This window comes from Hyperolius riggenbachi, chromosome 3 (assembly GCF_040937935.1).
Source record: "Hyperolius riggenbachi isolate aHypRig1 chromosome 3, aHypRig1.pri, whole genome shotgun sequence".
Classification (NCBI taxonomy): domain Eukaryota; kingdom Metazoa; phylum Chordata; class Amphibia; order Anura; family Hyperoliidae; genus Hyperolius; species Hyperolius riggenbachi.
In genome coordinates this window covers 385,769,954-385,797,820 of record NC_090648.1, presented here as the reverse complement: position 1 = coordinate 385,797,820, position 27,867 = coordinate 385,769,954, and the positions used below count along the sequence as shown (strand labels likewise).

Here is a 27,867-nt window from a genome sequence, read left to right as displayed (position 1 = left end):
TTGAAGCCCTGCAAGAGTAGGGGTATACAATACTGCTCTTGAAGATAAAACTAATCACCTGAAGGACTAAAGAAGACAAGAAACAAAGAACATAACTAGAAACAGAAGCAAAAAAAAAAAAAACAATTCCTAATCTGGAATTATAAACTCAGAATTAGTTTACTGTGGGTAATATACTTCAAGGATCTTTGGCTATGATAACGAGAAGAAAATTGTTTAGATATGCAACCATGCAGCTGGGAAATAAAACTCACTCTGTGGTTGGCCTATCCTAGCTCTTATTTTATTTTCCATAAGAATGTTATGGGTAATTGCAATAATTTGAGAAATGAGGAAGTGGTCTTGAGACTTCCAATTTGAAAAAATTAAATGGTGAGCTGCGAAGATGATGTGACAGATAACGGGTTTAAATTTAGGAGGGAGAGTCTCCACACCTACGAGGAGTAGGGGTAGTTGGGGAGATAGGTTAAAATTATGCATCATGGTCCTCTGGATTAACTTCTCAATGCGTGTCCATAAGTCTGAGATGATAGGACAATTCCACATCATATGGACATACGTGCCAATTTCCTTTTGGCGTTTCCAGTATAGAGGGGACATTTCTGTAGAGAAAGAGGCTATACGTCTAGGTGTCATATACCATCTATATAAAATTTTGCGGGATGTCTCCCAGTGAGTATTACACTTTGAGATTTTAACAATCGTTTTACATAGTTACATAGTTATTTTGGTTGAAAAAAGACATACGTCCATCGAGTTCAACCAGTTTGCCGATACTAGATGCTTGCTGCTAATTTTACATTGAAGATCATAGGACCATATATCTGCGTAACGTAGTAGGGGAGAGACCGTATGGGATTGGAGAGCCTCATACCATACAGCAGTGCTGTCCAACTTCACGGGCATGGAGGGCCATTTTTTTTCAGACCCCATGGTGGAGGGCCGAAGGCTCTTGCTAAAGCCGCGCCAAAAAACATGGGGGTTCCGTTGCAAGCCGAAAAATGGGTGTGGCCATGAACCAGAATGTAGGTGTGGCCACGGGTGGAGACAAATTTACATGAACTTAGCAATGTGGGACATTAGATTAGGACAGTGGTGGTGAACCTTTTGGAGGCCGAGTGCCCAAACTGCAATCCAAAAGTCACTTATCTATCGCTAAGTGGCAACAGCAATTTAAACTCCATACAAACTTTTCAACTCATACATGAACATTATGGAAAATCCAAGGTTTAATGCTATTGTCTCATGATGATGATTCAGATTTTCCATAGTCTCGCAGTTCGCAATCATGTGACCCCCAACAAGACAAATTCAGCAATCATGAGGCCCCCAACAAGACAAATTCAGCAATCATGAGGCCCCCGACAAGACAAATTCAGCAATCATGAGGCCCCCAACAAGACAAAATCAGCAATCTTGAGGCCCCCAACAAGACAAATTCAGCAATCGTGATGCCCCCAACAAATCATGAGGCCCCCAACAAGACAAATTCAGCAATCATGAGGCCCCCAACACAACAAATTCAGCAGTCATGAGGCACATAAATAGAGAGCATTTCACATAAATAGGCAGAAGATAGTGACAGGTGCCCCCCCCAGTAAGTGACAGGTGTCCCCCCAGTTAGATAGTGACAGGTGTCCCCCCAGTTAGAGAGTGACAGGTGCCCCCCAGTAAGAGAGTGACAGGTGCCCCCCAAGTTAGAGAGTGACAGGTGCCCCCCAAGTTAGAGTGACAGGTGCCTCCCCAGTTAGATAGTGACAGGTGCCCCCAAGTTAGAGTGACAGGTGCCCCCCAAATTAGAGTGACAGGTGCCCCCCCAGTTAGATAGTGACAGGTGCCCCCCAAGTTAGAGTGACAGGTGCCCCCCAAATTAGAGTGACAGGTGCCCCCCCCCAGTTAGATAGTGACAGGTGCCCCCAAGTTAGATAGTGACAGGAGCCCCCCAGTTAGAGAGTGACAGGTGCCCCCCAGTAAGAGAGTGACAGGTACCCCCAGTAAGAGAGTGACAGGTGCCCCCCAGTAAGAGAGTGACAGGTGCCCCCCAGTAAGAGAGTGACAGGTGCCCCCCAGTGAGAGTGACAGGTGCCCCCCAGTGAGAGTGACAGGTGCCCCCCAGTGAGAGTGACAGGTGTTCCCCAGTGAGAGTGATAGGTGCCCCCCAGTGAGAGTGACACGAGCTCCCCAGTGAGAGTTACAGGTGCCCCCCAGTGAGAGTGACAGGTGCCCCCCAGTGAGAGTGATAGGTGCCCCCCAGTGAGAGTGACAGGTGCCCCCCAGTGAGAGTGACAGGTGCCCCCCAGTGAGAGTGACAGGTGTTCCCCCATTGCCTCAACCGTTACCTCTCTCCTGTGCCCCGCTGCCTCACAGCTCACTAGCTCAGACCTCACAGATCGCGGTAACTGAAACAAGCAGAGCGCGCGCATAACACCCGCGCGGCAGAACGTCACATGCGGAAGTGACTGATTTCACTTCCGCATGTGACGTACTCCGTGCGGGTGTTATGCGCACGCTCTGCTTGTTTCAGTCGCCGCGATCTGTGAGGTCTGAGCTAGTGAGCTGTGAGGCAGCGGCAGCGGGGACACAGGAGAGGCCACACAAGAGGGAGCAGGCATGGCGCCCATAGCGCACGCCATGCCTGCATCCCGGGGAGAGGAGCGGGCCACAACAGGAGGCCTGGCGGGCCGGATGCGGCCCGCGGCCCGCCAGTTGGACAGCGCTGCCATACAGAGATGCCGACCCTAAAATGACCTTTATAATTTAACATTGTAAATATTTCGGGTAGTATGATAGGGGGAAGTAATTTGATGGTGAGATTCCGTTCCATATAAAGTTGTTAATGCATTTCTTAATATCATTGAACCAGGATTTGTTTATAGGTATATGTAATGTGCGGAATAGATATAAGATTTTAGGTAGAAGAAAAAGTTTGAAAACCGCTATGCGCCCTGACCAGGATAGCCAAAACTTGAACATGGACGAACATTCCTTTTTTAGTTCTGAAAGTAGGGGAACATAGTTATATTTGAATAATTCTGAGGAGGCTTTGGAAAGATTAATACCTAGGTAAGATACTGCCCCCTCTGCCCAGGTGAATTTGTATTTTTGTTTTAAAATCATACTGGTCTTTGGGGGGAGGTTTAGGTTTAATATTAGGGATTTGCTCTGATTTAATTTATAGAGAGAGACTTCGGAGAATGTTTGTAGTTCTTGCATAACTTGAGGTAAAGAAACTGTGGGGTTAGATAGTATCAATGCTGCATCATCGGCAAATAGGCTAATGGTATGTGTTGAGTTGTTGATATTTATTCCGGAGATTAATTTATTAGAGCGTATTTTTTGGGCTATAGTTTCCATAATTAGAACAAAAATTATGGGAGATAGTGGGCACCCCTGTCTAGCCCCGTTTGTTATATTAAATGCTTTGGGGATAAAGCCTGCAGCGTTGACCCGGGCAGAAGGGGCAGTATATAATGCCATGATAGCGGATAAGATTGTGCCTGAGAAGCCAAATTTGAGTAGTGTTGCGCAGGGGTGCTCGGATGTGCCTCATCCACGAATTCGGCAATCCGCGTGGTTGCAAAAAAAAATCCGCATTCGGCCCCGCCGCATGCGGATTTTCGTCCGCGTCCACGCAACCACGCGGATTTTCTGCCGTGAATGGCGTAATCACGCGTGGATTCCCGCCCGGAGGCAGAATTTCTTTTAACGTTAATAACAAAGCCCCCATACATGCTACAATCCCCCAAATTGCATGGATTATCGAGGTGATAAGGGGCAACATAACTTCAACATAAAAAATTCCAAATTTTTTTTTTAAGCAATCAAAGAGGTGAAGGCGAGTTCCAATGGCACTTGGCGGCGAAGGTACCGCTGGAGGAGGATGAGTGGCTGACGCCAAAAAGGCCCCAGAGAGGTTTTTGTAATTTGTTTTTTTTTTTTGTTTTTTTTTTTGCAGCAATTAGCAATGACATCGCAGCAGAGTTGTCAGTGGACACGGGCAGTGTGAACGCAGAGTGCAGTGGTGGTAGCGACTGAGTCAGGAGAAGGACTATGCGGGCGGTCAGTTCAGCAGCACAGAAGGACCACGGCAACATACTGGTAGTAGTAGTAGCAGCACAGCGTCATAGTGCTGGCCAAAAATTTAAATGCACCCGGTGACCCGGGCAGTGTGAACGCAGACAGAGTACATTGGTGGAAGCGAGTGAGTCAGGAGGAGGAGGACAATGCGGGCGGTCAGTTCAGCTGCAGCAGCACAGAAGGACCATGCCAACATACTGGTGGTAGTAGTAGTAGCACAGTGTCATAGTGCTGGCCAAAAAATTAAATGCACCCGGTGACCCGGGCAGTGATAACGCAGACAGAGTGCATTGGTGGTATCGTGGTAGCGACTGAGTCAGGAGGAGGAGGAGGACAAAGCGGGCGTTCAGTTCAGCAGCAGCAGCAGCAGCAGCAGCACAGAAGGACCATGCCAACATACTGGTGGTAGTAGTAGCAGCACAGCGTCATAGTGCTGTCCAAAAAATTAAATGCACCCGGTGACCCGGGCAGTGTGAACGCAGACAGAGTACATTGGTGGAAGTGACTGAGTCAGGAGGAGGAGGACAATGCGGGCGGTCAGTTCAGCAGCACAGAAGGACCATGGCAACATACTGTTGGTAGTAGTAGTAGCACAGCGTCATAGTGCTGGCCAAAAAATTAAATGCACCCAGCGACCCGGGCAGTGTGAACGCAGAGTGTAGTAGTGACTGAGTCAGGAGGACAAAGCGGGCGGTCAGTTCAGCAGCTCAGAAGGAGGACCATGGCAACTTACTGGTAGTAGTACCATAACACCAAAAAATTAACCAAGGTAGGCACTAGGCAGGTAGTAACTGTCTTTATAAAGGCAGGCATAGTTAACAACAGCACATGCAGCAGCCACTTCATGTCCCCCTGTGTCCGACAATAGGGGCCAGGAACTCACCTTCCACCCAAGCCTGGTTGATTTTCAGGAAGGTGAGTTTGTCCACAGAGGCATGGGAGAGCCGAGAGCGCTTCTCTGTGACCACGCCACCGGCTGCACTAAAGCATCTCTCTGAGAGGACACTGGAAGGAGGGCAGGATAGGAGTTCCAGGGCGTACTCGGAAAGCTCGCTCCAGATGTCCAGTCTCTTGACCCAGTACTCCAAGGGGTCCACGGGGCTGTCGGTGTCATTGAGCCCGCTGGATGACCCCATATAGTCAGACATCATGGTGGTCAGTCGTTGCTTGTGCTGGTTGGTGGTGGATGCTGTGGCAGGCACCTCTGTTCTGGGCTGCTGCACTGCATACAGGCTCTTGCTTAGGCTCTTCAGGTCTCCGGGACGCCAGTTGCTGCTGCTGCTGCTGCTGATGGTTGTTGTTGTGCTGCTAGTGGCAATGGCAGGCACCTCTTGCTGGCTTGGCAGAGCAGTTACAGTGGGGGTGGAAGGCTGGGGGAATGCTTCCAGTAGTCTGCGCACAAGGGCCTCCTTCAACTCCCTTGTGCGTTGCTCGGTGGTGGATGGCGTCATGAAGTCTCCCAGCTTCCCCTTCAGACGGGGATCAAGCATCAAGGTAATCCAGATGTCCTCCCTTGAACGCATCTGGATCACCCGGGGGTCCCTGCGAAGGCAGCGCAACATGTGCACAGCCATGGGAAACAAGTGGGCCCTGCCAGCAAGATCTTCCTCGTCCTCGCCATTGTCCCATAACGCATGCCTGTCCTCTTCCTGTGCCATGTCGTTGTCCTCCTCAAACCGCCATCCACGTACAACGCCTGCTGCACTCTGCTCCTCCTCCTCCTCCTCATTCAGGTTAGGGACCTCCAACTCTTCCACTACCTGCTGTGAGCCCTCCTCTGAGCTGGACTGTGCTGCCATCTGCTCCTGTTCTTCCAACTGCCTCAGGGCTTCATCCCCACGCTCAATTAAATTGTCCATTGCCTGCTCCAGTAGACAAACCAAGGGCACCCACTGGCACACAGAGGCCCGCTCCTCACTGACCATCTTGGTTGCCTCCAGGAAGGGACTCAGCACCAGGCATACTTGCTGCATCAGTGTCCACTGAGTGGCAGTAATCATGGGGACTTGCTGGTTGCTGGGGACACTTGGGTCTAGCATGTAGGCCCTAAGAGCCAGCCTGTGCTGACACAGCCGCTCCAACATGGCCAGAGTCGAATTCCAGCGAACTGGCATGTCGATGATCAGCCGGTGTTGTGGCCTTCCATACTGCTGCTGTAAGGTGGACAAGAGTGCAGAGGCAGTGGCTGACAGGCGGAAAAAGCGTACCACCGCCCAGGCATCCTGCAGCAGCTCGCTCATCCCCTGGTAGGTGCGCAAGAAGCGCTGCACCACAAGATTGAGCACGTGGGCCAAGCAGGGGATGTGCTGGAGGTTTCCCTGCTGCACTGCTGCCACCAGGTTGGCCCCGTTATTGGCTGCCACATATCCCACTTCCAGGCCTCTGGGGGTCAGCCACCTCCGCTCCTGCTTCCTGAGGGCGGCCAGGACGTTGGTGGCCGTAAGCCTCTCCTTCCCCAGGGTCACCAATTTTAAAAGGGCTTGGCAGTACCGAGGCTTGGCGCTGCTGCTGCCGAGGCGGGCTTGCTTTCCGGGTGCAGAGGGAGTGTCGTGACAGGACCCTTCTGCATCCCCCCTGATCCCGCGTGGTGGCACCACTAGCTGGGCTGATGCGCTCTTGTCCTCCCTCCCTTCCATCAGTGTCACCCAGTGGGCCGTAAAGGACAGGTAGCGACCTGTCCCAAATCTGCTACTCCACGAGTCCATGGTCACCCACAGAGTAGTCCAGGGAACGGGCCACGTTTTCCACCGCAAACTTGTGGAGTGCTGGGATCGCGCTCCTGCTGAAATAGTGGCGACTGGGGACTTGCTACTCGGGGATGCCAAATTGGAGCAGCGTCCGCATGGCGCTCCCCTCCTGCACCAGGGAGTAGGGAAGCAGCTGTGATGCCATGGCCCGGGCCAGCAAGCCATTTAGTTTGCGGATCCGCCTGTGGCTTGGAGGCAGAGGCTTGATCAGACCCTGAAAGGTGTCGCTCAGCAGGGTCTGACGACGCTGGGATGCAGGGGAGACAGAGGAGAGAGACGACCACTGGCTGCCAGCCTCAATGTCTGTGTCCTGAGTAGCCGAGGTGGAAGAGCGCTTGCGTGCTACTACTGCTGCTGCTGTGGGGGATTCACGACCCTGAGGGAGGGTTGATGCTGCTGCGTTGGTGGGCCTTCTGCTCTCAGGAACCCCTGCCAGCAGTGCCTGCTTCCTCTTAAACTCCGCATACTCGCGGCAGTGGCGGCTTCTCAGGTGGCCCTGGAGGGATGAGGTACCCATCTTGCTCAGACTTTTCCCACGGCTCAATCTTTTGCTTCATAACCTGCACACTGCATACCTTTTGTCATCAGTACATTCGTCAAAGCAATCCCACACTGGTGACTTTAATTTACTGCGGCCCCCACTAGCAGAGGGTGCAGCGGAACAATGTGTGGTAGTAGTTGCCGGGGGTTGCATGGTGGTGGTGCCGGCTGAAGCAGTGTCCTGTCTACTTCCTCCACGCCCACTGCTGCCGATGCCCCTGCCTGACATATGGCGATATCCTTGCCTAGGCCGAGGTGATTCGTCATCCTGCTCTGACCATTCTTCCCCGGACTCAGCAGGCTGCACATAGTTAGGGTCCACAACGTCGTCATCATCAGTAGCATCATCATAATCCAGCTCTTCCTCTGACTCCCCCGCCTCCTCTTCTGTCCCTACATCCCCAGACACAGACCCCTCTTCTTCATCACCAGAACTCAACAACGCTTGTGATTGTGGCCCGATCTCAATCTCTGCCACATCAGTCCCCAGTAAGTCCTGAGCTTCTTGCATTAGCAGGTTCCCAGATGCCGGACTGAGGGACAGAACGCTGTCATCCTGGGAGGGCTGCTGACCAGTGGGTGCTGGGGTGGATGTCACAACAAGCGTGGGACGTTGGCTGCTGCTGCTGCTGCTTGGAGTGGTGCTCACAGTAGAGGTCTGGGAGGAAGTCATGATGTCCATGAGTACGTCAGGTTCCATTTGCTCAACCACCACACGGGGACCAGAAACTTTAAAATATTTGGACAATGGCGTCCGCTGACTCGGCTCAGGCTTCGCTGCCCCCTTTCTGCTGCATCACGACCACGTACAGCTGGGCGTCCTCTTCCTGGACGTGGAGCAGTCCCAGAAGTGGCTGAGGCAATTGAACTCCCTTTCCTCTCACCCCGCGAAACCCTGCCAGACATGTTGCTAGTAATGAATCACTGGATGCAGTGGGCACAGTACAAGGTCACTGAAGGATGCACCAGGCACAGTACAACGGCACTGAAGGATGCAGTGGGCACAGTACAAGGTCACTGAAGGATGCAGTGGGCACAGCAGTGGGCACTGGATATACAACTAGGTCACTGAAGGATGCAGTGGGCACAGTACAAGGTCACTGAAGGATGCAGTGGGCACAGCAGTGGGCACTGGATATACAACTAGGTCACTGAAGGATGCAGTGGGCACAGTACAAGGTTACTGAAGGATGCAGTGGGCACAGCAGTGGGCACTGGATATACAACTAGGTCACTGAAGGATGCAGTGGGCACAGTACAAGGTCACTGAAGGACGCAGTGGGCACAGCAGTGGGCACTGGATATACAACTAGGTCACTGAAGGATGCAGTGGGCACAGTACAAGGTCACTGAAGGATGCAGTGGGCACAGCAGTGGGCACTGGATATACAACTAGGTCACTGAAGGATGCAGTGGGCACAGTACAAGGTCACTGAAGGATGCAGTGGGCACAGCAGTGGGCACTGGATATACAACTAGGTCACTGAAGGATGCAGTGGGCACAGTACAAGGTCACTGAAGGATGCAGTGGGCACAGCAGTGGGCACTGGATATACAACTAGGTCACTGAAGGATGCAGTGGGCACAGTACAAGGTCACTGAAGGATGCAGTGGGCACAGCAGTGGGCACTGGATATACAACTAGGTCACTGAAGGATGCAGTGGGCACAGTACAAGGTCACTGAAGGATGCAGTGGGCACAGCAGTGGGCACTGGATATACAACTAGGTCACTGAAGGATGCAGTGGGCACAGTACAAGGTCACTGAAGGATGCAGTGGGCACAGCAGTGGGCACTGGATATACAACTAGGTCACTGAAGGATGCAGTGGGCACAGTACAAGGTCACTGAAGGATGCAGTGGGCACAGCAGTGGGCACTGGATATACAACTAGGTCACTGAAGGATGCAGTGGGCACAGTACAAGGTCACTGAAGGATGCAGTGGGCACAGCAGTGGGCACTGGATATACAACTAGGTCACTGAAGGATGCAGTGGGCACAGTACAACAACAATAACAACAAATAACATTTGTAGAATGCTTTTCTCCCATAGGACTCAAAGCGCATAAGCATGGCTCCGACCATCGTGGTACCGAGGAAGAATTTTATAAGTCCGGAAATGCCAGGCTAAACAGGTGGCTTTTCAGTCTGGATTTGAATAGCTCCAGGGATGGTGCTGTCTTTACTGGGTGTGGCAGGGAGTTCCAAAGAGTAGGGGCAGCATGACAGAAGGCTCTATCTCCAGATTTTTTGAGGTGCACTCTGGGAGTGACCCAAGTTTATAGAACTTGCTGATCTGAGGTTGTGAGAGGTGTGGTGCAGCTTCAGCAAGTCCTTCATGTATCCAGGGCCCAGATTGTGCAGGGATTTGAATGTCAGCAGTCCAATCTTGAAGAGTATTCTCCATTCTACTGGTAGCCAGTGCAGTAAGCGAAGGATCGGTGTAATGTGACAGTGGCGAGGCTGGTTTGTTAGCAATCTGGCAGCAGCATTCTGCACTAATTGCAGGCGACGCAGGTCCTTTTTGGGGAGGCCAGCATAAAGGGCATTGCAGTAATCCAGCCGTGATGTGATGAAGGCGTGAACTAGGGTTGGAAGATCCTCTGGGGGAATCAGATGTTTAATCTTTGCAATGTTCTTCAGGTGAAAGTAGGAAGATTTAACTAGAGATGAAATTTGGTTTCTGAAACTTAAATCCCCAACGATTAGTACGCCAAGGCTGCGCACAAGGTTGGAGCTGTTTATGTCTGAATTCCCAATCCTGATTGGTGTTGGTTTAGGATAGAGCTGTTTTGATGGCGAGCACTGGCTTTGGACAAAGAGGACCTCAGTTTTGTCAGCATTCAGTTTCAACCAGTTATCATTCATCCATGCCTGTAGCTCAGCTAAGCAAGAGTTTATTTTTGGAGTAGGGTCTGTTCCACCAGGTTTGAAGGACAGGTATAGCTGTGTGTCATCGGCGTAGCAGTGGTACGTCATGCCATGTCGTTGGATAAGTGTACCGAGTGGCAACATGTAGATTGCAAACAGCAGAGGGGATAGGATTGATCCTTGTAGCACTCCAAATTGTAGAGGTGCAGGTTTGGACATTATAGGTCCTAGGGATACTCTCTGTGTTCTGTCAGTCAGGAATGATCTGAACCACTGGAAGACTGATCCACTGATGCCACAGTACTCCTGCAGTCTGTTAAGCAGGATTTCATGGTCAACTGTATCAAAAGCCGCTGAGAGATCCAACAGGATTAGGATGGAACATTCCCCTCTGTCCCTTGCCATGAGCAGATCGTTGCAGACTTGGATGAAGGCTGTTTCACAGCTGTGGTGTTTCTTAAAGCCAGATTGTAGAGGGTCCAGGATGTTGTTTACTGACAGCCTGGTTTCAAGTAGCAGATAGACAGCCTTTTCAATAACTGTACCTAAGAAGGGGAGGTTGGAGACAGGTCTGTAGCTGCTCATTGCATCTGGATCCATGGAAGGTTTTTTAAGAAGGGGCTTGATGATTCCTTCTTTTAAAGAGGTAGGAAACCTCCCTGCTTGCAGAGAGCAATTTACTATTTTGTGAAATGCTGGGCCAAGCAGGTCAGGACATTTCAGCATATGTTTAGTTGGTCCAGGGTCCAGGTCGCAGATTGTCTGGCGGAGGCGGCGGAGGATGTCTGAGATCTCTTCCTCACTAATACTTTTGAAGTCAGTCCAGGGTGTTAGGTTGTTTTTGCAGCTATTTCCAGGAGTTGCATGAGTCTTGGGTGCTATGGACTGAATGAGAGACCGAATAGAGGATACTTTGTCAGCAAAGTAGCACGCAAATTTCTCACATAGCTCCTTTGAGGGAGTTATAGTAGGCTTTAGGCAGGATGGGTTACATAGTCTATCAACTGTGCGGAATAGCTGGGCTGGTCTGTTGGCGGCCTTTGCGATCTCCTGTGATAGGTAGGAGGATTTTTTTTGGTGATCGCTTTTTGGTAGCTTTCCAGGTGAGAGACAAGGGTGTGTTTATCTTTTGGATTCTGAGATTTTCGCCACTTCCTTTCTAGTCTGCGCATTTCTTTCTTTAGGTCCTTTAGTGAGCTGTCAAACAACCGTGCATGGTGAAGTGGTGTAGACCGTTTAATGTGAACTGGAGCAAGGGCGTCATAGGCAGATGACACTGCATGGTTGTACATCAGGACCATGGAGTCTGGGTCTGCGCAATGATTGGTTTATACGTCGAAGTTGAGGATATTCTGAACGTGCTGGGGTGAGACATCTTTCAGAGAACGGTACAAGGTCACTGAAGGATGCAGTGGGCACAGCAGTGGGCACTGGATATACAACTAGGTCACTGAAGGATGCAGTGGGCACAGTACAAGGTCACTGAAGGATGCAGTGGGCACAGCAGTGGGCACTGGATATACAACTAGGTCACTGAAGGATGCCGTGGGCACAGTACAAGGTCACTGAAGGATGCAGTGGGCACTGGATATACAACTAGGTCACTGAAGGATGCAGTGGGCACACAAGGATGTCACACTGTGTAATGAGATGCTTATATGCCAGCGAGCGAGCAGTGGGCACTGGGCACGGCACAAGGTCACTGACAGAATGAATGAACAGCGCTGGCAGAGAGTGGCGGCGCCGGCGGTGTGACTGGCTGCCTGCAAATAGTACAAGTGTATAATTGTCACTGGAATATATAAGTGAACACTGCAGCTGCACTAACCTGCCTGCCTGCACTACACACAGATAATCCCCACTCCCACTACACTGACTACACTGCAGCACTGAACCTGCCTGCACTACACACAGTTAAATAATCACTAGACTCCCACACTCCCACTACACTACACTGACTACAACTAACTACAGCAATCACTCACTGACTAGCTAACTGTGTACAGTATAAGAGCAGTGTTAGCAAAAAAAACGCTTTGTTTTTAACACAATAAATGCACTTGCTCAAACAACAATGGCCTGGAGATAATCCTCTCAGCACCACAGTCTAGCAAGGACAGAGCTTTTCCATCATGGCCGCCGCTTTATATTCAGGAGGGGAGGGAATAGCTCCCCTCCTGTGATTGGTTGCTAGGGCCTGGCTGGGGCCCTCTGATTGGCCTGCAATGTGTCACTTTCGCATAGTTTGACGCATTTCCGCTAACCACGACTTCAGCGCCGGGTTTCACGAGCGTGAATGCGGATTTCTGTCCGCATTCACGCGAAGCTGAAGCAGATTTTCGTGGTTTAGCGTGTCCGAGGCGGAATGCGTCAAAATGGTCGTGAAACCACGCGTAAGCGTGATCACGACCTGGCGGTGAGCACCAATGGTGTTGCGCGTAGAAATTGCCAGTGGACTCTGTCGAATGCCTTCTCCGCATCCAAGGTTAGGAGCAGAGAAGGCACCCGACAGAGCTCAACATGTCTCAGAACGTTAATCATGCGTCTTGTAGCGTCCGATGCCTGCCTGTTTTTTGTAAAGCCCACTTGGTCTTGAGATAGTAGGTGGGGGGTAATTACCATTAATCTATTGGCTAATAGTTTAGCATATAATTTAGTATCAGAATTTAATAAGGAAATTGGTCTGTAGTTGGTGGTGGAGCTTGGGTCTTTTCCTGGCTTGGGCAGTACTGTGATTATTGCCTCTAAAAATTTAGCTGGGATATTTCCTGAAGAGGCAAATTTATTGAATACCTCTGACAGTAGTGATGCAATGTTATCCGAAAAGGATATTAAAAATCCATTGGTAAACCCGTCTGGGCCTGGGGCTTTGTTTCTTTTGAGAGTTTTTACAGTAGTTATGACTTCTGTTACTGTGAAGGGGGCGTTAAGTTTATCTAGTTGTGGTGGGGATAAACTCGGAAGATTAATTTCAGTTGAGAAGGCGTCTATTTTTTCAGAGTTGGGTTGGGGGGTCTGGGAGTCTGAATGTAAGTTGTATAAGCTGGCGTAGTAGTCACAAAATAGGTCCGCTATTTGCTTGGGGTTCGAGACAGTCTCCTTAGTAAGAGGGTGGCATAAAGAATGGATTTTGGATTTACTCTGTTTATATTTCAATAGGTTAGGCAAATGTTTACCCGCTTTATTAGATTGGGAGTAGAAAGTTAACCTCGCTTTCTGAAGGATATGGTCATAAATAGATTGTAGGTGTTTAGCAAGGTTTTGTCTAATGGAAAAAAGCTCTCTTTCTAAAGTTATGGTGGGAGATTGTTTGTGGAGTTTCTCTGTGTTTTGTAGTTGGGAAAGCAACAAATTATATTGCTGTTGTCTCACCTTTTTAATGTAGGAGCCTTGGCGTATTAGAATACCTCGGGTGAATGCTTTAAGAGCTGACCATACAGTTTCGACACCTACCTCAGGAGAGAGATTTAGCTGAATAAATTCTTGAATGTCATTTGAGAGTTTTGCTCTAAATGGGGCATCGGTCAGTAGAGAACCATTTAATCTCCATAAAAATTGTTTAGACCCTGATAATTTGTCATCCAGCACTATGTGGGTTGGGGCGTGGTCCGACCACAATTTAGAACTTATAGAAGTGTCCATTACTTTCTGCAAGAGAATTTTATCTGCTAAAAAGAAATCAATTCTTGAGTAAGTTTTGTGTACCCCAGAGAAAAACGTATAATCACGGTCTGTGGGATGATGTATCCTCCATGGGTCATATAAATTAAACCAGGACATTTGTTTGTCAATAAAGGTAGTTCTGTGGGGAGACTTCGAAGATGAGTCTAGTGAAGTTGAGCATGCATTAAAATCGCCTCCTAAGAGGAGATGTCCTATCTGAATTTGCTTAACTCTTGCACAAAGTTTTTGATAAACGAGCGTTTCCCTGAGTTTGGGCCATATAAGGCGACCAGAGTCAGGGGTTCTTCATTTATTTTACCAATAAAAATAATAACCCTTCCATTGGGGTCTAGATCCACAAGAGAGGTTTCTACTTTAAAGAGACTCCGTAACAAAAATTACAACGTTTTTTCTACCATCCTACAAGTTCCTAAACCTATTCTAATGTGCTCTGGCTTACTGCAGCACTTTCTACTTTCACTGTCTCTGTAATAAATCAATGTATCTTTCCCCTGTCAGACTTGTCGCCCTGTGTCTGGAAGGCTGCCAACTCTTCCGAGCTGGTCTGTTTTTGCACACCCCTCCAGGCCCCTCTCTGCACACTCCAGTGTGTGTGTTATTTACATAAGCCAGCAGGTCTCTGCTATCTTATCAGTGATAGAAGAGAGCTGGATAAAAATCCTCCTCTGTTAGGCTGTGAAAGGAGCTGGGCTGACACATACTTAGAGATGAGCGTAATGACATAACCTCTTGCCGACCGCGTCACGCCAGTAGGCGTGGCCGCGGCGGCAGCCCCAGGACCGCCTAACGCCAATTGGCGTAAAGTCCTGGGGCTCTGTTTTGCAGGAGATCGCGCGCAGGCTGCGCGCGCCTCTCCTGCTTGGGGGGCGGAGCTCCGCCCCGCCTTCAGTCTCCGAGCGGCTATTGCCGCTCGGGAGACTGTTAGACGGCGTGATCGCCGTCTATTTACTCTGTGCAGCGCTGCGATCAGCAGCAGCGCTGCACTGGGGACAGCCGTGTGACACGGCTGTCCCCCTGGGGGACAAGAGAGCGATCGGCTCTCATAGGCAGAAGCCTATGACAGCCGATCGCCGTAATTGGCCGGCTGTGGGGAGGGAGCGAGGGAGGGAAGGGATTTAAAGGAAGAGGGTTTTTTTTTTTAAAACGGCAACACAAATATTTATTAAAAAAAAAATAAACATGGGGGGAGCGATCAGACCCCACCAACAGAGAGCTCTGTTGGTGGGGAGAAAAGGGGGGGGGGGAATCACTCGTGTGCTATGTTGTGCGGCCCTGCAGCTTGGCCTTAAAGCTGCAGTGGCCTTTTAAACTAAAAATTGCCTGGTCACTAGGGGGGTTTAGCCCTGCAGTCCTCAAGAGGTTAATTACGATTTCGCGAAATTTCGCGTAATTAGTGTAATTACGATTACGTCCGTAAGTACATAATCGTAATGAAGAAGGATTTCGTGAAATTCCGCGTAAGCGTAATTTTCGCGTAATTTTCGCATTACAGTGGGTATTGCGAAATTACGTTTGCCTTGCATGCAACCGTTTGTAAGCGTAGTTACATAACGTAATTTCGCAATAGTTCATATTACTGTAAGCGTTAATTTTCGCTTCGTTTTTCGCGTTACGCATATAGAATTCGCCATGTAGTGATATTTCGCGTCAAAATTCGCCATACAGACGAAAACGTGAAAAAAATAAGCTAAATTTCGTGAAAATTAAGCGAACCCGAAATTACGTTATGGTTTAACGCGAAATTACGTTATGAACGAAACGCAAAATTACGCGTTGAAAATTACGCTTACGGAATTTTCAATTACGATTTTAATGGCAATTACGCTACCATAATTTCGCATCGTAATAGCAAATTTCGCATGCGTAATTATAGTAACGCAGAATTTCGAAAATTTCGGCTCAACACTACACATACTGAGGAATTAGACAGGAAGAAAGGATCAGCCTCACAGCCTGTCACTAGTATTCAGTGCAGGAGAGCTGAAGGGTAGAGTTGGGCCAAACCTCCGATTTTAGGTTCGCGAACCCTGTTCGTGAACTTCCGCGAAAGGTTCGGTTCGCGAAAAATTTCGCGAACCGCAATAGACTTCAATTAGGAGGCGAACTTTGAAAGTTTAAAAAAATTCTATCAACTGGAAAAATGATAGAAAACATGTTTCAAAAGCTCTAATACCTGGAGCCACACCTAATTGAGTGAAATACACATCACTGCTGGAGGACCCACCTCCAAGCAAGGTCCTTTATACCATTTGCCTGCCTACACTAATTAGTTATGGGACAGCTGCTACACACTCTGCTAGGGAGATTTTAATTGGCCTCCTCCCTCCACCCTTCTACCTATTCCCTCCTCCCTCCTACCGGAGGGAGGAGGGTCTCTTCTGCCAGGGAATTATACTATTTTAAAAACCAGTATACCTCATACCATAGCTGGGAATACATACATGAGTACACATCATACCATAGCTGGGGATACATACATGAGTATACATCATACCATAGCTGGGAACCGAACCCAGATTTCACTGTGTGGTGGGCATGTCACCCTAAGCACTGTACCACTACAGAAGTAAGTGAAGCTAGCCTAAAATTTAACATTTATGCTCAATGCAATAGAACCATTAGGTTGCTTAAAGGAGAACTGTAGTGAGAGGTATATGGAGGCTGCCATATTGATTTCCTTTTAAGCTATACCAGTTGCCTGACAGCCCTGCTGATCTATTTGGCTGCAGTAGTGTGAATCACACCAGAAACAAGCATGCAGCTAATCTTGTCAGATCTTACAAAAATGTCAAACACCAGATCATACCATAGCTGGGAATCGAACCCAGATCTCACTGTGTGGTGGGCACATCACCCTAAGCACTGTACCACTACAGAAGTAAGTGAAGCTAGCCTAAAATTTAACATTTATGCTCAATGCAATAGAACCATTAGGTTGCTTAAAGGAGAACTGTAGTGAAAGGTATATGGAGGCTACCATATTGATTTCCTTTTAAGCAATACCAGTTACCTGGCTATCCTGCAGATCCTCTGCCTCCAATACTTTTAGCCCTAGACCCTGAACAAGCATGCAGCAGATCTGGTGTTTGACATTTTTGTAAGATCTGACAAGATTAGCTGCATGCTTGTTTCTGGTGTGATTCACACTACAGTGGCTGGATAGTGTACTGGTTAAGGGCTTTGCCTTTGACATGGGAGACCAGGGTTTGAATCCTGGCTAGGTCAAGTACCTATTCAGTAAGGAGTTCAAGGCAAGACTCCCTAACACTGCAGGGTGGCCTCTTGAGCGCGTCCCTGTGGCTTGCAGCTCTTGAGTGCTTTGAGTCTGACAGGAGAAAAGCACTATACAAATGTTTGGATTATTATTATTACTGCAGCCAAATAGATCAGCAGGGCTGCCAGGCAACTGGTATAGCTTAAAAGGAAATCAATATGGCAGCCTCCATATACCTCTCACTACAGTTCTCCTTTAAGCAACCTAATGGTTCTATTGCATTGAGCATAAATGTTAAATTTTAGGCTAGCTTCACTTACTTCTGTAGTGGTACAGTGCTTAGGGTGACATGCCCACCACACAGTGAGATCTGGGTTCGATTCCCAGCTATGGTATGATGTATACTCATGTATGTATCCCCAGCTATGGTATGATGTATACTCATGTATGTATTCCCAGCTATGGTATGATGTATACTGGTTTTTAAAATAGTATAATTCCCTGGCAGAAGAGGGAGGCCAATTAAAATCTCCCTAGCAGAGTGTGTAGCAGCTGTCCCATAACTAATTAGTGTAGCCAGACAATTGAGTCAAATGGTATAAAAGACCTAGCTTGAAGGGTGGGTTCTCTAGCACTGAAAGCAGTGTGTTTGACAATAACATGTCTGCTGACAGTGAAATGGAGGCTAAAAATTTTGCTCAATACAGCATTATGGGGCGAATTGAACTTCCGCAAAAGTTCGCCTGATGCAGGCGAACGCGAACCCCCAAAGTTCGCCTGGAACCGTTCGCCGGCGAACCGTTCGGCCCATCTCTACTGAAGGGGACAGAAGGTAAAAACACACAAGTGATCACTTGAGATACAAAAGGAAGGATGTATACAGCCTGATTGTGTTTGGATGTATTTTCTATGTGTGCACATACTGTACATCAACCTACTTCCTGTTTTGGTGGCCATTTTGTTTGTTTACAAACAAACTTTTTAAAATTGTTTTTGACTACTTTTAATGCGGCGGGGAGCGGCGAAATTGTGACAGAGGGGAATAGGAGATGTCCCCTAACACACTGGTATGTTTACTCTTGTGCGATTTTAACAATACAGATTCTCTTTAAGATCCCTGTGGAAGGCCATCAGGACGCCTCTTTTCTTTTTTGAGAAGGTGCTGTGAAGTATCAAGGGAAATAAGGGATTAGCGCATAAGTGCGTATCTCTTTCTAGAAGATGAGTTTCCTGGGCGAAAATTATTTGAGAGTCCTGCGTCCTGACCTTCTTTCACAGTAAGTGCCTTTTGTAAGGAGAGTTTAATCCCCTAACATTTAAAGAGGTGATTTTTATAGGCATGGTACATTACTAAAATCGATATACAGCAACATATACATCTTGATAGATACATATTCATAACTGGCTAGGATGAGGTCAATCGAATTGGACAAGATAAGGTTGCATAGATATAATGGTGAAGTACAGATGATCCAAGTAGCATTAGCAGCTATTAAAAATAAAAAACATAATCGGTAAACAATGAGTCTAAACACATAAAGATAACATGTGGAGTGAGACATAGTTCAATAATCTCACTATATAGCAGGGCACAAGAACCTGTTAGAATCACAGAAAATGGCCTCGCTGGAGCAGAGGGATGAAAAGATCATGTCAGCGCGTGATCCTTCAGCGATTGCTTTGTTGACGCCATGCAGGAGATAGCTTGGATGCAGAACCTGCTGGGCGTGTAGGAGCAGGGTTATCAGGTATTCGTATCTGTAGTTGTTTAAAAAGCTTCAAGCCGTTATCTGAGTTATAGATCACGTAGTGCTTATTTTGAAAGGAAAAGATCAATTTAGTGGGGAAACCCCACTTATATGGGATTTGTGCTGCCCGGAGGGCTCTGGTATATGGTTGCAATTCACGTCTCAGGCTTAACGTGGGGGCAGACAAAGTTGAATATGAGAATAAGGATCCGGCAGCGAACCTGATTTCCGTATGAAGGTCATTAGATCATCCTTAATGTTGTAAAAGAGAAACCTTGCCAGGACATCCCTTGGTACCGAGTCAGGAAGGTTGGATGGTTTAGGTATGCGGTGAGCACGGTCGATTGTAAGTTCTAAGTCCACAGAATTAGGCAGGACCACTTTTGCTAACGATTGTAAGTATTTTTTAAGGTCTGATGTTGGTATCTACTCTGATATTCCCCTGAATTTAAGGTTGTTGCGGCGACTTCTATCCTCCAAGTCAGCCGCTTTTGATTTTAACCATGAAATATCCTCTGATTGAACCTGAGATGTATCTACCATGACATTATGCTCTCTAGTGAGCTCACTGAGTTTGTCTTCTGCGTAGCTTACCCTGTCTCCGATAGACGCTATTTCTGTACGCAGTTCCGCATTGATAAAGGCAAAGTCTGCCATAAGGGATGATCGGAATGAGATCAGGATCTCTTTTATAAAGGATTGTGTAGCGGTGGTTTCTGAGGCTGAGAAGGCCTCAAATGCTGGTAGAGTTTCCCCAGGGTTGTGCGGAAGCTGGTCCCCTTGCCTTACCGCTTCGGTGGAGTCTCGTCTTGGTCTGGACTTGGCTGGGCTGTCCGACGGGGAGAGTTGTTGGAGCTGCGTGGTGTCCTCCTCTGTGTCTTCCGCGTCTCTCGTATCTGCGCTGCTGTCTCGCGGAGGGATGGGCTGGGTCGCACCGGCGCCATCTTGGGCCTGTTTGTTGTCGCTGGAAGAGCGGGCGGAAAAGAAATCCGTGACCTTTCTTGGTTGCGGAGAGCCTCTTTTCCTCCTCCTTGTGGGGTCCGACTCCTGTGGCATCTCCTCCTCCATTATGTCCGGAATAGCTGGACACTAGTGCTTGCTTTGGGCCGATACACTGCTCTTACGGCGGGAGCTCAGCTAGGCTGCATCTTTCCTCTCCAGTGCGCAAGCCACGCCCCCCTGAATATTATTTATTCAGCATGCATGATCGTCAGGGCTGGGCTGAGGCAGAGGAAAAAGAGGCTAGAAGCCTCAGGGCGCAGTGTAGGAGGGGGCGCACAACTCGCTCAGCTATCATTCTCCTATTCTGTATGAAGCAGAGCAAAATAATAAAAGAGGATACATGGCAGTGACTGCAAGCCAGATAACTAGAGATTAAGGTATTGGGGGGTTGGGGGATCCCTGGGCACCTCTTAGTCTAATAGCAATCAGTGTGTGACGGCTGGGGTGGGAGGGATGGAGGGGCGCACTTTGGTGTCTCAGCCTTGGGTGCTGGAGGAGCTTGTCCCGGCTCTGATGACCCTATTTTGCATAGCGTAGACAGGGTCAGTATAAGTTCATCTCTCTGTCTGATTAATAATTTAAGTACTACAAATCACTACATGGAAATTGGTTGAATATATGCTGCTTTGGGAGGCAGGTGTTTGGACACCAGCTCTCGGATATTGTGCTGGCTCTTGGCAACAATACATCAGTCGGGTACAAGCATTTAGCTATATTATAGCTGAACATGATTGGTTTACTGCTGACAAGTGTTGTACCTTGCTACAGCATCCAAATCAAACAAAGATGTTAGAAAGAGTTGCAAGCACAGTTTTTCTAGTAGGGTTTCAGAGGCTAGATTTCAGCCCTTTTCTACTTCAGAGCATTTACAACTAATTAGTTGTTTTTTAAATCTTTTAATATGAGGTAATAAGAGCAATGCCTTGCCTGAATATTTTCAGTTAAAAGAAAAAGAGACATCAAATAAACAAGTTAGCGTACAATTAAAAATAAAATGATTAAAATGCTAAAAGGTGCCATTTAAAGGGCGCCTGAATTAAGAAGCAAAAGTACATTGTGGCCACACCTGGGGCTTCTTCCGTGCCCCCATAAGCTCTATGGTCCCTTAGCTTTGCCGGCCCCCCCTCCGCCTTTGGTGCTATGCCCCCCATTCAAAGCTGTGCCTGATCCCAGTCTGAGAAAGTGCACATGCTCTGTGCTCCCCACTAACCTCCTTCCTCACACTTATGAAAGGCTGAGCACAGCAGCCACGGCCAAGGCATACATATAATTACGCCGCCGGGAAATTTGAGCACAGGGTAAAACCTAAAAATTGCTCACCTTGCTCCTGCAAAACTCGTTAACTACTATTCCCCCGCAAGGCTGCCATGGACTCAGGGGAAAGATGTAATTCATGGCTGGCGGCCGACTTACGCTGTCTTTTGACGGCACCCAAATTACTGTCTGAGTGCCACTTTAGCCTATTATGGCCTATGGTGGCGCCGGTGCACCGAAATCTGGAGCTGTTTTTCTTTGGTTTCCAGCCAAGAGCATTCTGGGCATGCTTGATTCAGAAACTTTTGTAGCCACGCATGCACAGGATATTCTTGGCTGAGGCTCCTGTACATAGTTTTTGGGGAGCATGCACAAAGAAGATGCCCAAGTGTACAGAGCATGTGCCCTTCTTCAGGGAAGAAAGGGGGGGGGGGGCTCAAGACTGAAGAGAGATGGCAAAGCTGATGGTTCACAGAGTTTATGGAGGCACAGAAGAAGCCACAAGTATTGGCCACCTCATTTCCTCATTTTTTTTTCAGTTAAGTGTTCATTTTCTTGGTACAGTACAGTTTATAAATCCAGGCTACTTTTACTTATTCCAGTTCTGTAGCTGAGAGTTTCTTGGTTTTCTGGAGGCAGGGGCAGCACAAGTAGCTTTCCAGTGCTGGAGCACCTCCCAACTACTCCATAGCACCAGCAAAACATCCCCATAAATACTTGTCCAGCCCCATTGTACTTCCACAGATGAGAGTAAACTCTCTTTCCTCTTTCCTCCCTTAGGCTCAATGGGCTGGCACTTATATCGCATGACACTCCTGACATCTCTACTATATCATATGCCACACCATCCAGTGTTTGCGGCACAAGTCCAGCCTGCAACGCTGGTGAAAGAAAGTGAAAAGGAATCTGTCAGACGCTGTGACGCTGTGTCTGTGACTGCCTGAGCATGGCACAGATGGAAGATAGATTACTAGTATGCAGGCAGTCGTGATGAGGATGAGGGGAGAGCCCGCCTGGCAAAAGAGAGAGAGAAAAGTTCGGAGCTAGCAGACAGAGCCTGCCAGACCAGTGCTACTGTGCTATGCAATCATCCTGCCCCAGGAGCCGAGCTGAGGAGGAGTGCATGTGTTGCTGACTGCACACACAGAGAGCCAGGCCAGAGACAGTCCAGGGGGACTTGAGGAGAGAGTGAGGCATAGTGATATACACTAATCACTGGGAAACTTTTGCTGGAGTCCGGATGGACAGGGGACCTGGGACTGCGGAAGAAAATCAATTAGGGCCGATATCCCCTGAGCCAGCGTGCGTCTTGCAAGACGCATGCTGGCACTTTCAGAGATGTGAGTATGCATCTGAATTCATGTAGCCAGGCTATGTGTAGCTAAGGGGATTCGGGTGCGTACTGTGGAAATCGGCCCCGAGTGCATTCTACATAGAAACAGATGCGTCACTCTGCTACAGCAGAATGTCTGTAAAGTGCTCAACCACTGATCTATAGGTCAAAGGATCGGGACTTAAGTCTTGCCATGTGTATATTCTGAGCTACAGCCTTTATTATTATTTTTTTTATTATTATTTATTGTATTTATTAAGCGCCAACATATTATGCAGCGCTGTTTCAGTTGACAAAACTCCTAATATTTGATTCCATGATGTCTGCTGACTTTGAAAGAGGCTCTTATCTCTGAAGTGACCTGGTAACCTCTACAGAGAAGTCAGTGGACTTAAAGGAAGTGAAAGAGACTCTAAAGCCTGTTTAAAAATGTCTTTTTACCTTATATTTATCTGAGGCATGTTTGCCCCTGTTAAAACGCCGCTATCCCGTGGCAGAACGAGGGGTCTTTACCCCTTAAATCCCCTGGGGCACACTCGGGGAGCGCTTCCTGTAGAGGCAGAGCTTTCAGCAGCAGCTCTGCCTCTACACACGTCTATCAGCGCATATCTCCGCCTCTCCCCCGCCCCTCTCAGTCTTCCTTCACTGAGAGGGGCGGGGGAGAGGCGGAGATCCGCCGGCTGATAGACACGCATGGAGGCAGGGCTGCATTTTAGGGCATTTCTAACACATTAAAAAACATAATTAACAAGATGTCATTACAAGCATCTAGCATTATTATACATTACCTGGTCCTGGCGATTACGTCTCCTCCACTTCCTGGTTAGTTTGCAGGAGTCCTGCAGCTAGCCAATTACCATGCGGGGACTGAAGCCTCGTGGTGAATGACTGGCTGCAGGACACCTGGAAACTAAGCAGGAAGTGGAGGAGACGGGAACAAGTAATGTATAACTACACCCCTTCCTACTCTCACACTGAACTCTCCCTCTACCTAGCCTAACCCTAAGACCCCACTCCACCCCGCTGCCTAACCTTAAAATGAACTTTCAGACTAAAAATCTACTCGGCAGAACGGAAAAGGCTTGGTGTTTCTTTAACAGTTTCACAGCATCAGAACTTTGTTTTTCTTATAGAAGTCTAATTTTAGCTGCATTTTTAGCTAAGCTCTGCCCTATCAAAGAAAACTGCCCAGGCTTTTTTCCCCTGATGCTGTGCAAAGCATGATGGTATTTCCTATGTTGTTATTCACATTGCCTACCAACTGGGAGGGGTGATCAGGACACAGGACAGTTGGAACTCTGCCTCATGCTCCCCGTCACCTTCTTTCAACCAAAAAGATGGCTGCCCTTATGAAATCACAAACCTTTGCCTGTTCTTTTAAAACAGGGTGGGTAAGAGATTATATTACCTATCTATTTAATTAGCATAACTAATGTAACTTAATGACAGTATGTTTGTTTAGGGTGAAGTTCCTCTTTAACCACTTCACCCCTGCTGCTTAACCTCAACCACTCCACCCCCGCTGCCCAACACTTAACTTCTCCTTCCCTGCTGCCTAACCTTAACCCCCCATGTCTAATCCTAACCACTCCAACCATATGCTGAACCTTAACCATTCCCCTGCCTAAACTTAACTACCTCCTTAACATGCCTAATCTTAGTTCCTATTTATCAGGTGCCATAATTTAACTTCCTTGCTTTTACTATCTGGCTTTTACTATTGGTGCCATTTTAATCAGCGCTTGTCCTGCAACAATTTTATCTGGTCCTTGACATGGTGTTACTGGGGAAATACTGGCAAACTGTGGAACACTGGCAATCAATGCATGAATTATCTTTGAGACCTATTATCACTGACTACGCTCACGTTAATTTAGCCATGTGCCCTAAAATGTGCTCCTTTTTTCAGGTAATGTTTTTGTTCTTGTTTTTTTAAGCAAATATCCAACTTTCTGAGTTTTCTTCACCCCTGCTCTAAATAAAAACTTCAGGCACACTTTAAAATAGATGCACGAATTCAGAAATATTATATAAAACCACCATTAAAATATTTGTCTAAATGACTGCATAGTAGTATGATTATAAAAGAGGACTTGGCATGCTTGCATCTTCTCATGCTTCACAACTTTTTGTATGCATCTGCTAGGCTTCCTCACCACTAAATCTAAATCTCACCCATACCATAATTTTTCAAAAACGTATTTTATCAAAAATAGGCTTAAGAAAACACATTTTCAATAAAGTTCTCTTTTTCATGAAAATGCTGTTTATTGTGAAGATTCCATCCTTTTTTTCACTGAAATTTTGAGTCAGGTAATTTAATTACAATGCGAATTTCAACTTACTCCTACTACCTACCCTTCATCTAGTCTCCTAGCACACTATAGGTTGTTATCCTTCCATCTCGCACCATCCAGCTCCTTGGTCACCTCTCCTGACTCTAATCTTCGCTGACCTAACTACCTCTCATCTATCCTACTATAAGCACCTCCCCGGTTACTTGTGTTATCCATCTCACTTTCACATACTCACCAATATCCTATTTTACCCCCCTTCTCCAACTGTTACTTACCTCTTCTTCCCATATCCAATTTGTGTTCCCCCTCAATTTCTCCAATCATTTCCCTATTCCCTTTCTCTCTATTGACCTTTCCTACCCACCAATATTCTATGCCTCCCTACCTGTTCTACGCTCCATGGATCACTCTGCTCACACCATAAGCCAAATTCTGGACCCACCCAATTATCTCACCTTCCCCAGTGTTGTCCCTCCTAAGGTGGCCACAATCGATACTATAAAATGATCCGATTTTAAGTCAGTTCAATAAGTATGATCCTATGTCCCGAAAAAATCGAAAGCTTTTTTTTCATTCAACTGAAAAATCTGATCAGATTTCCTGTTTTTTTTTCTGATTTTTATCAATCCAGAATGCTGGAACTTTTTCTTCAATTTTTCTAAAGATTGTATGGTGTGTGTTAGAATGTCAGTTCATTAAGATACACACTCTAGCAATTTTCTCAGAGTTTCTGTAACGATTGTGGTATCGTCTCCGTGGTCAGCGCACCAGACGTGCGCTGACGCGGCGGATTTCCTCCACAAGCGTATAATTGAGGACACCCAGGCTAGGTGCTATGCACCCGCAGAGGGCAATTCCCACAGGCAGATGGCGCTGTGGAGTGCAGGCGAACACAGCCGCTGCACAGCCACAGATGCCAAATGGGAATTGTACAGATCCAGGACAAGGTACAATCAGGCAGGGCTGGATAGCTCACAGGGAACAGAGCAAATGGACAGAACCAATATGTGCCCACCAAACTAGTCGCCACCCAGCAACGGCGAACACACAACGGCAGAAACGAAGTAGGAAACGCAATCGCAAGAATGGCGATTGCCAATAGCGACACAAGACTGAGCAGGACAGAGCACCAGGGTAGCAAAGGCACAGTAAATCATACAAAGAGAAAGATAAGGAAAATAACAAACGCTAGCTGAACGTGAACACCGCACTCATTCGCAACAGTGCACGCGTTCGTGCACGGTCTCCACATGATAAGCACAATAGAGACAAGCACGCCTAACTAACCAAGACAAGACAGACACCACACAAACGTGCTTACTACACAGTTGCCTTACCGCAGGCACCAGCAAGCGCACGCAAACAGACAGACAACGAGAATCGATCAAACGGGAACCACTGCTCTTACCGTCAGAACCAGTGCGAACCAGGTATCAGAAAGATCCACTGCTCTTGCTGTCAGAGCAGTGTGATCCAAGCACACGACAGAACAGAAGGATCCACGGCACTAGCGAAAGTGACTAGCGCGATCCAGGAAGACAGGACAGAAGGATCCACAGAAGTAGCGCAAGGCGAGTGCGATCCAGGTACAGAGTAGCAGGACAGAAGGATCCACAGTACTAGCGAAAAGAGGCTAGCACGATCCAGGGAAACAGAACAGAAGGATCCACAGTACTAGCGAAAAGAGGCTAGCACGATCCAGGGAAACAGATCAGAAGGGGCTACCAGCAACAACCGCTGTTCCGGTTAGCACCCAGACACACAGAACGACTTCCTATCGACCACCGCTGGGACAGGACAGTCGCAACAGACAAACAAAACAGATAAACAATCCTAACTGCACTAGGGAAATCTGCCTAGCACAGTTTCCAGGAATTACTCTAAGATAACGTCAACAAGAAGTAGCATGGCTGACACTCTCTAGGAGTGTGTACTACAAACCCTGAAGGAATGACCAGCAAAGGACTGTGAGTAATCCCAACCTTTATACTGCCAGTCATCACAGGAGGCAGGTAGGGGATTTGCATAACGAATGTATGCAAATTCCTCAGCAGCAAGCTGCAGAACTGACAAAAGGTCTCTCTTAAAGAGACCTGCAGAATGCAGACGTGAACAGTGGTCAAAACGCTGCCTGTCTGCACAGGCAGCTGAGCAGATTCTCACAGTACCCCCCTCTTCTAGGGTCGAATTCCAGACGACCCTCAAAACTGATATCTCCAAACCACTCTAACAGAAGACTCATGAAGGTCGGGGCAGCCCGACAAGGTCCAATTCCAGAGTCAGTCCACCCGAAACCGACCTCATCGGAAACAGAAGCCACCGAAACATGCCCATCAGTACTACCAGTCTCAGTATAACACCCATCAGGACTGTGAACGCCAGAGAAGAAGCCATCGACACCCTCCAGACAATACCCACCACCTTCCAAGGAGCGTCCGAAAATACCAAACCTGCCACAATACCTGTTTGAAGTGTCCCTTACAACACAAAAGCCACCGTTGATCTTATCCAGGGTACCAAGCAAAATTTCTCCCGGAATCTCCCAGAACCTTTTGAAGCTCCACAGAGATCCCAAGAGGGCAGAACAATCACCAGGCTCACATGGAGAATTACCAAGAACCCCCATGGAACCAATGACAATTCCGGATTCAGAATTACGAGGACACCCATCAAGATCAAGACTTTCAGGTACCACTTCTGGGCATGCAAGCAGGCAGGCCATATCAGGGCATGTCTCCACTCCACCGAGGAAGCATCTGAGTACGCTGGTAACCGAGGCACACTTGGGCTTTCTGGGTCACAGAGCACACTGGGGTAGGCAACTGAGCAGATTCTCACAGTTTCCAATCATTTTTATCATAATTGGGGAAAAATTGAACATAGTTGTGTGGTACATTGGCCATATTTTTGAAATGTTACAGTCAGAAAAACTGATTGCAATTCTTAAATTGAACAGATATTTAAAAAAAATTGTATGGTGTGTGGCCACCTTTAGCATTTATCACTGTCTGGCCTGTGCTGTCCTGAGCAGACACATATTTGCTATTCTCTGTTTATAACTAATACTTCTGTAGTCTCTTCTATTTGCTGGTTGATAGC

At 47.7% G+C, this 27,867-nt stretch overlaps 1 protein-coding gene across 3 annotated transcripts in view; it reads right to left on the bottom strand.

The window, feature by feature from the left end:
- LCP2 (lymphocyte cytosolic protein 2) overlaps nucleotides 1-27,867 on the bottom strand; it is a 537,761-nt gene that overhangs the window by 400,701 nt on the left and 109,193 nt on the right. The gene's annotated exons all lie outside the window — the stretch shown is intronic.